At 46.0% G+C, this 13,996-nt stretch overlaps 1 pseudogene; it reads right to left on the reverse strand.

Moving 5' to 3' along the window:
• Positions 1-4,349: 4,349 nt before the first annotated feature.
• LOC148164149 (twinfilin-1 pseudogene) lies at positions 4,350-5,328 on the reverse strand (annotated as a pseudogene).
• Between the last annotated feature and the right edge of the window lie 8,668 nt (positions 5,329-13,996).

The raw sequence follows: 13,996 nt of genomic DNA on the forward strand, positions 1-13,996 counted from the left end.
TAGGTTAAGTGTGACGTTGTCCGTGGTGCGTAGCATCAGTGACTCCATTCTGGGCCCGCTGTCTCCTTTTGTAACAGGACCGTGAACAGCTGGTCGCAGACAGACAGACGTGATAGCCATGCTTCCGCTCTGCTTATCCTTTGCTCCTGGACGAGATGAGGTACAGGGTTAACTTGCTTGCTTTTACTCTGAATTTCTCTTTGTGGAGCGGGGAGGGTTTCTTCCCCCACCTGACCAGCTGTCTGATTCCCTGTCACCACCTGGGTGTCCTCCAATTCATTCATTTCGCGTCTGACGCTGTCCACCTGGAGTGAGCATGCGACGCACAGGCGGAAGGACTCATCCTGCAAGGTTGCCCTCAGCTCCCGGGCAAGTCTCCACTCTCAGGTTCCCATGTCCCCTGCACTGTTGTTCACGTTGGCTACAGTGTTGGGGGTACCCTGGACGTTCAGTCCTTTGCTAGCACGACTCCTAGACCTCAGGAGAATTCCATGCTGACCGTGATGGTTTATTATAAGGATCCACACGAGCAGCCGGATGAAGAGGCGCAGGAGTGTGGGAGCGTGCAGGTCCCTGTGCAGGAGCCTCTGTCACTGTGGACTTGGAATGTACCACCCTCAGAGCACGTGGACGTGTTTGCCATTTCAGAAGCTCTGTGAACCCCATTGTTGAGAAGACGTCATAGAAGCTTCATGACATAGGCATGCTTGCTTCAGTCACTGGCTGTCAGGGATGGAGGTCAGCCACCAGCACCTCTCCCCGGAGGTCGGGGATCGAGGCTGATGGCTCTCGCTCTCTAACATGGCTTGGTCCTCCTGGTCACCAGTCCCCAACCTGAAGCTATCTAGGACCCTCAGCCAAGTCATCTCATTAGCATACTAGAGAAGCTCCTATCACTCAGGAGATCCCAAGGGCTTGGGGAGCTCGGTGCCAGGAACCGGGCACAAAGACCAAATAGTTTTTTTTGACTTTTATTTTTTTAATTTTTATTGTTATGTTAATCACCATACATTACATCATTAGTTCTTGATGTAGTGTTCCATGATTCATTGTTTGTGCATAACACCCAGTGCTCCACGCAGAATGTGCCCTCTTTAATACCCATCACCAGGCTAACCCATCCCCCACCCTCCTCCCCTCTAGAACCCTCAGTTTGTTTTTCAGAGTCCATCGTCTCTCATGGTTCGTCTCCCCCTCCGACTTACTCCCCTTCATTCTGCCCCTCCTGCTATCTTCTTCTTTTTCTTTTTTCCTAACATATGTTGCATCACTTGTTTCAGAAGTACAGCTCTCTGATTCAACAACAAAGACCAAATATTTTTATTATCCCACAGGCCACGCCATGCTCTTTGACCGCAGATCCTTTGTAGCGATAGGACCGGAACTGCAGAGATGCTGCCATGGTAGCCGCGTCCCACTGACAATTTACGCACCATCCTGCTGGAGGACAGGGTCTCCCAGGTTCACTCTTGTCGGCTGGGTCCATTCAGTGTTGTCATGTTCCAGAAGCAGGAATTTTCTCACAGCGTACGGCTTTCTCTCTCAGGCATCTGGGAGAATTGAGCTAAGAGACAGTGTCATCTCCTGCTCACACTTCTTCGGAGGGGTTAATGTAATATTGGATTTCCCTCATTACATAGAGAATTTATCCATTCTTTTCCCCTCAGCTACTATTTCTACTTCTCTGCATTTATGCCCAACTCTCTGCCTTTGAAGAGACATTATGTGTGGCTGCTGTGCTGGTCTACACTGCGGGCAGCAACACTAGTCTGGGAAGCACCCCCCCCCGCCCCCCCCGCCCAGTCCACTCTCGGTCACAGTGGGGAGGGTCACACCGGGACAGAACTGGCGGGTAAGGGGCCACCAGGTGGCGTAGCAGTGCTCACCGTCAGCCCCAACTTTGCTGGATGGAGTGAAGGCACAGCCCTCCCCTCTCAGGCCCTTCGGATTTCCACGTCAGGGTTTAACGAAGTAGTTCCAGTGTCTTGCTTCGGAACGCGTCCGTTTCTGGCACGCGCGCCTGCATCCCTGCCCTGAGACTCAGCATCGGGTAGGATGAGCGAGTGTGGAGGTGAAGCACGGTCGTACAGATTGATGTCCTCTCCCTTGGGAAGGACTGTAGAGTCACACTGGCACCCGTCCCCTACCCCTCCTCCTCAGATCCCCCAGGAAAAACTGTGTAGTGGGGACCGTCCTGTAGCCCCTCTCACGCTGGGTGGGAGCACACGCTTGTGAAGGTGTGGAAACCAGCACTTCATGCCTGCATGGCCCCAACACCCTGTTTTCACAGGGTGTCCGTTGCCTGTTCCCATTGTCCATGAAGCTGTTACTCTGTCAACCTGTCTCTATGCCCTTTGTGGGACATTATGGTTTGTCACTTTTTTTTTGGTGTGAGGAAATGTCACCGAGCATTCCAAACTCGTGCAGTATCTTTTTTTTTCACATGTGCACCAACAGGCATGTATGAGAATGTTCTCAGGAGCACTATGTATGATTGCCCCAAATGGGAAACGACTTAAATGCATATGACAGGAAAACAGATACATAAATTGTAGCACGTCCATACAATGGCATACCATGCAGCCCCGAAAAAGGCTGGCCTGTGGCTACGCCCTACAGCGTGGGTGAATCTCACGGACAGGGCATCGAGTGAAAGAAGCCACACACGCAAGAGTATGACTCTTTGTATGTGAAGTTGAAGATCAGGACTAATTTATAATGTCAGAAGTCAGAGAGTGGTTACCTTTTGTGGTGACGTATTGACTGGGAATCTCTGCGAAGCTCAGCGTGCTCGGCATCTTGCTCTGGGGGGTGGTACATGGAGGTGTGCACATGTAAAATTTCACTGAGCTGTCCACACAGGACAGTCCTCTCTGCATGTTTTATTTTTTTTTAATTTTTAAGTGAAGTCTAGCTGTGTTGTGTTTTCTTTTTGATTTTTTCTTTTCTTTCTTTCTTTTTTTTGTTTTAATAGCACTCTGACCAATTGCATCTACCACTGGGTGAGCAAAACCCAATCCAGAATACGAGTTCCTGTCAAGGCCCATTTGTAGCCCCTCGGGGTTACCGGTTCCACTCTGACTTGCCAGCTACGGTCAAGGCTTTCCTACAGGGGACCGGCCTCCTAGCTCTCTGTAGAGTTTGGTTGGCAGCCAGAACAGTTCTTTTTGGTATTTTGGGCCACAGAGGATGCAAGTGGACTCTAGAGTTCCAGGCCTTCTCTGCATTGCCACAGCCCCCACTGTCCCCTTATTTCACTGACCTACGTGGTTACCTCGAGAGAGGACGACACCAGGATACCCACTCATCCATTTCAATCGACTTCCAAACTCAGAAGGTGGTTCTTGTGATGAGCATCAACATGTCCTCCTTTAATGCACCCCTCAAATTCCTGTAGTGTTCGAGGGTCCAGCCCCCATGTGGTTATCCCTTTAATAGACCTTGTTTCCGTTGTCCTGCTGCCTGACCATGTGGCCTGGCTGTTGGCCACTGCCCATGAGTTGGTAAATTCCAAACACAGGAGTTTTTCTCATTGTTCCATTTTTTTCCCTACTGTGTATCAACATAAACATTAAAACTACCCTATGACTGAAGTAAAAAATAATCCTGAGACTGACAGCCATGTAATCTTGGATAATGTTGGAAAAACACTCTAAAGGAGAGGACAGTGCCCAGAAAAATTCCATTAAGGGGTGCCTGGGTGGCTCAGTCGCTAAGCGGCTGCCTTCGGCTCAGGTCATGATCCCAGGGTCCTGGGATCGAGCCCCGCATCGGGCTCCCTGCCCAGCGGGAAGACTACTTCTCCCTCTCCAGCTCCCCCTGCTTGTGTTCCCTCTCTTGCTGTGAGAGAGAGCTCTGTCAAATAAATAAATAAAAGCTTAAAAAAAAAGTATGACAAAATTAATCATAGCACATCGTATATAATCTTCTGTAACCTGATTTTTAAAAAACACAGAAGTGAAAAGCTCGGTGAGTTGACCCGCGTGCAGCGATATAACAGTTCCTCTGTACTAAAAGCTGGACTTTTAAAAAACTAGTATTGTAATGCTTAATATAATGATTTTAATCAGCAGTGGCTTCACTTTCAACTGGACCCCTAATACGTTTTCAAATTCCTCTTTTTCCTGCAGGACCTTTAGGTTTGCATGCTGCTTTGCGTGTACTTCTTCATGAAGGAAGCCTGCTGTCAACTCATCCCCATTGTCTCTCGATCTTTCCTTCTTTTTTTTTTAAGATGTTATTTATTTGAGAGAGAGAAAGGGAGAGAGAGAGCGAGAGAGCATGCACAAGTGGAGGGGAGGGGCAGGGAGAGAGGGAGAAGCAGGCTCTCTGCCAAGCAGGGAGCCAGTTGTGGGGCTGGATCCCAGGACCCTGAGATCATGACCTGAGCTGAAGGCAGAGGCTTAACCGATTGAGCCACACAGACTCCCCTATCTCGATCTTTCTAATGACATATATTTGTAGTCGCCTTTTTACAATTTTTAGCAGAGGGCTCTTGCAGCTAGAATACAGCATCCACTATCCAGGCTTTGAATCAATAAAAACTATGTATCCAAATAGTCTCCTTCATGGGAATGTTTATACAGGAAGAAGTGGTAGCGTGCTGAATCCTTGGGAATTCTCTTTGGCAAATCTTTCAGTTCTGTATTTGTTGTGTTGGCTAAAATTATAATTTCATTTTTTATATCTATTTCCAGTTGTACATAGTTGAGCTGTTACTTCATTTTTCTGAAGCCTGAAAAGCTTCTCGAGAAATAGGAAATGCTACTCCTTGTAGTGTTGATCTTCGTGTCCACAGCCACGTCAGTTTGTACCTCATTAATATTAATCTGCCCTAATTCTTCCTCAGCTGCAGTCAGTGGGGCAGGAGAAGATTGTGCCCGCACGTGTTGTCTTATATCCATGTAATGACGCATCTTCCTTTACTGTTCCAAACACTTCGTCTTTAACATGACCACCTCCAGACTCCTTTTTCAGAGTAGCTCTCGTCGCCGCACACAACGTTTTCTTGACGATCACGAGAATGTTCTGGAGACCAGACAATGAGTATCCATTCATATCCCTGGCATTCTGAGAGTCTAACCTGAATACTATATAGCACGGTTGTTTGTCCTCCAGGAGGGGTGAAACAAAGGAATCATAGTCCTTCCCCCAGGATTCTGAAGGCTGACTACATGATCCAATCATGATTGTCTCATTTTCAATAGATATTTTTAGAAGTCGGTATTTTCCATTTCTCACTCTTGCAAAGGTGCCTCTAACATCTTCACTTGCTTCGAGGTGGTTCCGATGTGATGTGGCGGTGGCCGCAGGCTCCCGGCTCCGGCGCTAAGTCTGCGCAGAGACATTTTGGCAGGAGTGGCCTGAGTGTCATCCGGATGCCAGGAGCAGCAGAGACAGCAGATCCGACCAAGGGTCAGGTGTCCTGCATCAGAGGGGTCAGTGACATCTGCACCCTCAGCTGAAAACTTCCCCAGTTTGTTGTTCCAGGAGACACTGCTTTGGGAAATATCCCTGGTGTTCTTTACTTGTCAGTAAAACCCTTCCTTTCCCTATTCTTCGGCTTGATGGAGTCTTTGGTCTTGAACCCACCCAGAGGCGAGCCCAGTTTTGAGTACCACAACTGCCAACCTGAGAACCTCACCTGGCATTTCCTTTTTTTAGAAAATATTTTATGTATTCATTTATTTGAGAGAGAGAGCACAAGCCAGGGGAGCGGCAGGCGGAGGGAGAGGGAGAAGCCGACTCCTCGCGGGGCAGGGAGCTGGATGCAGGCTCCACCCCAGGGCCCTGGGATCACGATCCTGGGATCATGACGTGAGCTGAAGGCAGACGCTTAACTGACTGAGCCACCCAGGCGTCCCCTCCAGCACAATGTGTAATAGAAGTGGTGAGAGTGGACATCCTTTTCGAGGTGTTGATCTCCGGAGGAAAACAACCAGTCTTTCACCATTAGGTAAGATGTTAGCTTAAGGGTTTTCATGAGTGCCTTTAATCAGATTGAGGAAATTCCCTCTGTTAGTAGCTGAGGTTTTATCATGAGAGGGTGTCCGATTTTGTCAAATGCTCCTTGTCCGTCTGTTAAGGTAAGCATGTGGCTTTGTTTTCTAGTATATTAATATGGTGTTTTACATTGATTGATATGGACATTTAACCTATCTTGCATTCTCGGAGTAAATTTCATTAGGCTTGTATTTAACTATATGTTGCTAGATTTGATTTGCTACGTTTTGCTGAAATATGTGTGTGTGTGTGTGTGTGTGTGTGTGTGTGTCTACATTCATAAGAGATATCGGTCTGTAGTTTTCTTGTCTTAGGATATCTTTGTCTGCTTCTGGTATCTGAATAATCCTAGCTTCGTAGAATGAGTTGGGTTCCTGCCTCTCCTTTTTGGAAGGGTTTGTAAAGATTTGTTATTAATTCTCTCAGCATTTGGTGTAAATCACAAGTGAAGCCGTTTGGAACTGGGCTTTTCTGTGGCATAGTTTTTGACAATTGACTCTCTCTTCTACCTTGATATAGGTATATTCAGATGGTCTATTTCTTATTCAGTCAACTTTAGTTGTTTGTGTCTTTCTATGTTTTTGTCTATTTTATCCAAGTAAGTTAATTTTTTGGCATAGAATTGTTCATCATCATCTCAAAATTCTCTTTATTTCTGTGTGGTCAGTCTTATATCTCCTCTTTCATTGCTGATTCCAGTAATTTGGGTCATTTCTCTCTCTCTCTCTCTCTCTCTTTTTTAGTGAGTCTAGTTGAAGATTTGTCAGTTTGGTTGATCTTTCAAAGGATCACATTTGATTTAGTTTCCTATATTGTTATTTTATTCACTTTTCTCTATTTCATTAATTTCTACTCTAATCTTTATTTTTTCCTTCCTTTTGCCTGGTTTTGGTTTAGTTTGCTCCTCTTTCTTCTTTGACTTAATATGGAAGTTTAGGTAATTGATTGGAGATGTTTCTTTTTCATATAGACACTTATACCTATATATTTCCCTCTCAGCACTGCTTTAGTAGGACCCTCTAGGTTTCGGTGAGCTCTGTAGTCATTTCTATTAATCTGAAAGTATTTTCTGATTTCTATTTTTATATCTTTGACCCTTTGATTATGTAGAAGTGTGTTGTTTAATTCTGCATAGCTGTGAGTTTCCCAAATCTATCCCAGTTATTGATTTCTGGTGTCATGCCACTGTGATAAGAGAACGTATTTGTATTATTTTTACCCCTTTAAATTCACTGAGTTGGTTTTTTTTTTTATGGCCTAGCATATGGCGTATCCTCAAGAAAGCTCTATGTGCATTTGAAATGAATGTATATTCTGTTCATGGCTGGACTGTTCTATAAATGTCAGAGTTACACTGTTGTTTTATAGTATGGTTCAAGTGTTCTTTATCTTTATTGATCTCTGCAGAGTTTTCTATCCATTATTGAAAGTGATATATTGAAGTTTAACTATTATTGTCATATTGTCTATTTCTCTCTCAGTTTCTGTCGGTTTGCTTACATGTATTTGGATGTTGAGTTATTAGGTGAATATATATTTAGAATTGTTTCATCTTTCTGATGACTTCACCATTTTATCAGTATAAAGTCATCCTGTTTATCTTACTAGCATTTTTAAAGTCCCTTTTGGCTGATGAGTGTATCCACTCCAGCTTTCTTATGGTTGTTTGCCTGAGATGCCTTTTTCCATCCCTTTGATTTTAATCTATTTGTAACTGAGATCAAGTGTGTCTACTGTAGACAGCATAGGTGGATCTTGTTTTGTGTTCATTCTAACAACCTGCACTTTGTTTGCCTTATTTAAGCCACTTACTTGTAATGTTAATAGTTACACTATTGGATTTATGGTGCCATTTTAACTTTTGCCTTTTGTTTTCCATGCCTCACTCATTTCTCTCTTTCTCTTTTTTACTTTTATGTTTTTGAAGATTTTATTTATTTATTTGACAGAGAGAGACACAGTGAGAGAGGGCACACAAGCAGGGGGAGTGGGAGAGGGAGAAGCAGGCCTCCTGCTGAGCAGGGAGCCCGATGCAGGGCTCGATCCCAGGACCCTGAGACCATGATCCGAGGCAAAGGCAGACGCCTAATGACTGGACCACCCAGGCACCCCTCTCTTTCTCTTTTTTAAAAGGTTTCATTTATTTAAGAGAGAAGGAGAGAGAGAGCGCAGAAGTAGGGGAGCAGCAGAGGGAAAGGGGGAAAGAGAAGCAGGCTCCCTGCTGAACAGGGAGCCAGATGCTGAGCCCAATTCTAGGACCCTGGGATCATGACCTGAGCCTAAGGCAGGTGCTTAACCAGCTGAGCCACCCAGGTGCCCCTCAACTCATTCCTCCTTTACTGATACCTTCGTATTCGGTGAATAAACTGTAATATTTTCATTAATCATTAATCACTCTATTTTGTAGTTATTTTCTTAAGAGGTGCTTTTGCTTTTGCCATATTTTCTACATTTTAAATTTTGTGATTTTTTCTTTATATCATATCCATAATATATATTCTAATAATATGTTTATATATTTATATCATATTCTGGTCATGTTATATTGTATCTTATGATTCCAATATTGAAGTTTCATGAGCTTTTTACTACTCACTCTTTCTAAAGTTACATAATCCAGTCTTTCTTCCATTTGGACTTTACATTTCTTGCTATGAGTTGCTTTTTTTTTCTCTGTACAAGTATCTGTGGGTGTAAATTTTTTTACATGTAGGTTAAATAGAGATTTCTCTAGAGAAATTAGTTTGTTTCTTAAATTTTTGGGTCATCACCAATCCAGGACAATTGTAAACTATACTAATGACATGAAATTATTTTGGCCCAATGGTAAAGCAAATATGGATGACAAATCACAGATGGCTTAGGCCGTGTCTGCAAATTTTTGAAATAGTTGTTTGCTCACTTTTTCCTGACTCCAAGGCAATGTTCCTAGAATGTTCGTTACTTGAAGATAGAACAGATTTGATTTGTGTCACCTTGTTCTGAGGATATGAATCTTTGTTACCCAGATTTTGAGGGAGGGATGTATCTCCTGCTCCTTACATGAAGAAACTCTGGGCATGATTTCCTCTCGAGGACTCATGAGCCTGAGAAGCCAAGCTAAGATTTTCTAGATTTGAAAAATGACCAAAGAATCAGAACTGTTCTCTCTGGTATGGCCCATATTTAAATTTTGGGCTAATTGATTATTCTCTTGATAGTTCTACTGCACTTTTGGATGATTTTATGGTTTTTTTTCTATCATTTAGTTGTTTTAGGAGAAGAGGCAGCCTTATTTAAACATTTTTTTCTTTAAATTCATTTAGCCAACATATAGTACATCATTAGTTTCATATGTAGACTTCAATAATTCATCAGTTGCATATAACACCCAGTGCTCATCACCTCACGTGCACAGGAGGCAGCCTTAAACCTTAGTCTACGGTGTTCCTGGAAATGGAATCCTCATTAATTATTTTCATTTCTGCTATTTCTTAGGCACCAGAGTAGGTGCTAGAGTATAAGTCACCTAAACCAACGATGATTTGTGTCTTCCGTGAGCCAGCACTGGTCTTTGAACTGTTAATCAGCCCTTAAAAAGATACATAGAGAAATTGAAAGAGTGTAAGCAAGAAAGCTCTACCTTCTCCTGTCTGAGACTGGACATCGCCAAGCAAACCTGAGCATGTATATCACGTCATTGGATCTGCTAAAACACTGTGATAATTAGCTGTTTGTGGACCAGAGATGAAGTAGAATAGTGTCTAAACTGGAATGGGTTTTCATACTTTTGTGGAGGCCACATAAAACCAAATAAAATTATGCACACTCTCCCCAGAAATATGTGCATGTAGGAAGAAACATGAAATGTCAGTATATATGTGCGGATCATCTGAAGTGATACAGATCTGGGTTTTAATCCCAGGAAGAGACCAAGGCCGGGAGAAGACAAGTTGAGCAATCACTTCACCCAACAATGCTACTCCACTTATGTGTGAGTAGGAACTGGAGTAAACGCTGGGCCCACAACAACCATCAAGGGAATAAGTTGAAAGATGCCCTTTATGAGTCACTCCATCCAAGGAGACTTGAGAGCCTACAGCGTCCAGATCAAGTTCTAGTCTCAAATCACGGCTCCAAATGCTGAAATCTGTCATTCTTTTCCATTCCTGGTCCCCAACGTCCATTCCCAGAACTCGTACCTCTCTGCCCACATGAAGGAATTCCACACTTAAAGAATCTTGTTGGGGACAGAGACCACCTCCATCCATAGAGAGGAGAACGCACTTTGCCAGTCTTGCAGTTGGACGTGACATGAAGCGTCAACAGTCACGTGACCCCCTGTCAGACTGCGACTCAGGGCACGTGACAGACACGCTGGGACAGCGTCCACGCACTGGGCACAGGGGGTCCGAGCAGCGTCACCGCGGGGTCATGCAGCGGTCAGGGCTGCAGCGAGAGCAGTCCCAGCCTCAGGGCCCAGTGTCCTCCCTCAGGGGAGTCAGTGGTGTGGACAGTGCCATCGACGCCCAGTAGCAGGGGGCTGGCTGTATGTGGGCCTCCACCGAGGATCCAGTGTGGATTCTGCTCCCGGCTGGGTAGCCTCAGGCTGCTCAGTGGCTTTCTTTGAAATAAAACAAGGCCTCAGACACTCTCTCGCGTCCCTAAGTCTCTCTGTAACTGTACGTACGTATCCCAAGGAGTCAGAAACCCACGGAGGGAAGAGATTCCAAGAGCAAGATTTCAGACATTTTTTACCAGCTTTGTGGAGATATGACTGACATTCACCATTGCGTGAGTTTAGGGATACAACCAGCTGACATACTTTCCTGTACTGATAACGATTACAACCATAGCATGGCTAACATGTGCATCATGTCACATAGTTACCATTTCCTTTTGTGTGGTGCAGACATTTCTGATCCACGCTCTCAGTAATGCGGAGATTTCATATTGAGCTAAAAACTACTTACTCAGTCTGCCACCTGGCTGTGCCCCACAAGAGAGAGAATACGTTTCCCTCAGTATGTCTTACATTTCTTTCCTACAAAAAAAAATTTAAAGATTTTATTTATTTATTTATTTGAGAGAGAGAGGGAAAGTGTGTGCATGACAAAGAGGAGAGGGGTAGAGGGAGAGGGAGAACATTTCAAGCCGACTGTGCACTGGGTGCAGAGCCTGACGTGGGCTACTTCTCATGACCTGAGCTGAAACAAAGTGTCAGATGTTACTCAGGTGCCTCCGCAAAACCATTTAAATGTGTCTGTAAAACCCCTTCCCATGATGAGGGCTCTCATCAATGACTTCAGTGCTTCTATATCTGGGGGAGCCCCAGGATTGCTGGTGGATTCGTTAGAAAATACTCAGGCCTCTCCCCAGACCTCACATTTTAGAATGTTGGGCGTGGGCGCAGGAATCACTTATTTAATAAGCCCTACAGGAGAGGCTGATGCACGGCCATGTGGGGATCCTGCTTCATGTGCTTGCTCCTCGGTGTGGGATCTGAAGACCAGCAGCAGCAGCACCAACCTTGTTATCAACCCAGAATCTCATGCTCTACTCCAGACTGTCAGTTCCTGTGCACACTCAAGGGTGGGCCTCCCTGGTCTATGTGCCTTCTAGACGCAGAACCGGACTGTGCAGTCCACTCTGGGTGTGCACTCTGATCAGCCTGCTTAGCCCTGAGGAGTGCAGGGTTTGGTCCTGTTCCTTTCTCTTCTATGGCCCTCACCCCCTTAGGGACCTCATCTCTGCTGAAGCTTTAAACATCATTTAGTGGCATCACCCCACAAATCTATCTCTCTGACCTAGGTATTTCTCCTACCCTGCACTCTGGATCCAACTGCCAACTTCACTTGGGTTTCTAATAGACATCCCAGATTCCACATTCCTAAACTGGATGCATGTGATGCTGCTTCCCCAAATATCCTACTTCCAGAGTCTTCCCCGTTTCCAAGAAAGCATCCCACATTCCTACCTGCAATCTGAAACGCCGGATGCCCTCCTTGATTCCTCCTTCTCACCACCCAGAATGAATCCATTAGGAAATGCTGCAAAGTCCATCTGTGAATATCTCCAGCATTCAATCACTTCTCAGTATCTTCCCTCCTCACACCCCATACGTACGGCCCACTTCCCCCTCCTGGGACACAGTACTAGTTTCCTACAGGTGCCCTAATGGTCGCTCGCCCTGCACCCCCGATTCTGCAGAGCAGCAAATAGATGCTGCTCAAGAAGATCAATCCCATCGATCTGTTCATTCCTGTAAGTCCACGCCTCACTCAGAGAAAACTCAAAACCCTTCTAATAACCTCAGGCCTCCGTGATGATGCTGACATCCGACCTCATGTCACCTGCTCTCTGCTCCAGCCCCGGTGGCCTCCTTGCCCTTCTGTGAACACAGGACGCGCTCCTGCCCTAGTGCGTGTGCACTGAGGGTTCCCTGCCTGAAAAGAAACTCCCCACAGACCTCCTCTTATGCGATTCCTTCATGACCTTCAAACCTCTCAGAGGTCCCTTCTCACTGAGAATCGCTGATCCCTGGAGTAATGGAGCCATGGTCCCCGTCCCAGCACGGTGCTCTGGGTCACCTTCCTCAAAGCTCCTACCAACTTCCATGTAAACACTTCCCTTCTTACTGCGCTTACACAATACACAGTTCACCTCTGACTGACACTGGTTTTGCTCGGGGCATGTGCACCTGCATGCGGACTTTTCTACAGTAAGTACTGGCCACGCACTTTCTCTTCCTTATGATTTCTACTATTTTCTCTACCTTCATTCGTTGTAAGAACACAGTATATAGTACCTGTAACATGCAAATGTGTGAAGCGACAGTTCATGTTATCAGTAAGGCTTCCAGTCACCAGGAGGCTATAAGTTCTTATGTTTTGAGGAATCAAAAGCTGTACTTGGATTTCTGACGGCACGAGGGGGTCACTGCCCTAATCCCCGCATTGCCCGAGGGTCAAGTGCCGTGTGCCCCTTACACTAGAACTAGTCTCCGCAAGAGCAGCAAGTTTTCCCTCTTCTTAGTCTCACTGAGCTGTCCCAGAAGTAAACATAGCGTGTCCTGTATGTGCACGCGACAATTATCAGGTGAATGAATGAGCAGCTAGAGGACCTCCCTCTTCTAGATGCGCCTCAGGCTCAGCTGATCCGTCGCAGCTCCTGCCCCCCGTGCGACCACATCGCCATCCGGGCTGCCTCTAGCTGCTCACAGGGCTGCCCTCCCCTCCCTCTCTCTGCTCAGTCCCTCCCCTCCCCCACACCATGTCTCCTGCACGCACAGCACACAGAGTCCTCTCTTCAGAAACACCGTACTTAGGCTTTTGGGGGCCTTTTCTCCAACCACACAGAAATCTAGTTAGACTCTGCTTTATAAATCCAAGAACTTGGATCGGAGCCGGCACCAGGATCAATGAACTAAGGGTGGGGAGAGAGGACAGAGCAGCAGGGAAGACAAAAACTAACTGAAGCTTAATAAGGATGAGAAACTCTGATTCCTCCTCTCTCCACCCCCAGAATCTAAGGAATTATCTAGAAAGCAGCTCTAGAGGGAGGGGAAGATGGATGAACCAGAAAGTTCATCCCTCCATACCACAGAACTCGTGTGTGACTCGTGGGGTCACCCAGGGCAGAATGGATAAGAACTCGTGCACAAGAGCAAGAACAGGCCTGATGCTCCAGAGAAACATTGAAAAAACCACCCCAAAATGGGGGCTATGGCATGACCCAGGCCTGTGCTTAGCCTGACCCAGTCACAGTAAGCTCTTGCTGCACAAGGTCCTGGTGACAGGTGATGTGCAATTCCCTGTGATCACTGGTCCTGGGGAGACGCGGTTCCACAGAAGAGGCAAGGACACCGAGCAGAGAGATGACCCAGCTGAGGGGTGAGCACGGCACAGCCGTGATGCACTGAGCACCAACTGGGCACAGGCCCTGTCCCCACTCGGCTCCTCACAGCCTTCTCCTGCCCCCACCTGTAACACACTCAGCACAGTAACACAGGGGA

The sequence above is a fragment of the Eumetopias jubatus genome, unplaced genomic scaffold (assembly GCF_037043125.1).
Source record: "Eumetopias jubatus isolate StellerSeaLion01/CBP00866 unplaced genomic scaffold, mEumJub1_p1.0 scaffold_6, whole genome shotgun sequence".
NCBI lineage: Eukaryota > Metazoa > Chordata > Mammalia > Carnivora > Otariidae > Eumetopias > Eumetopias jubatus.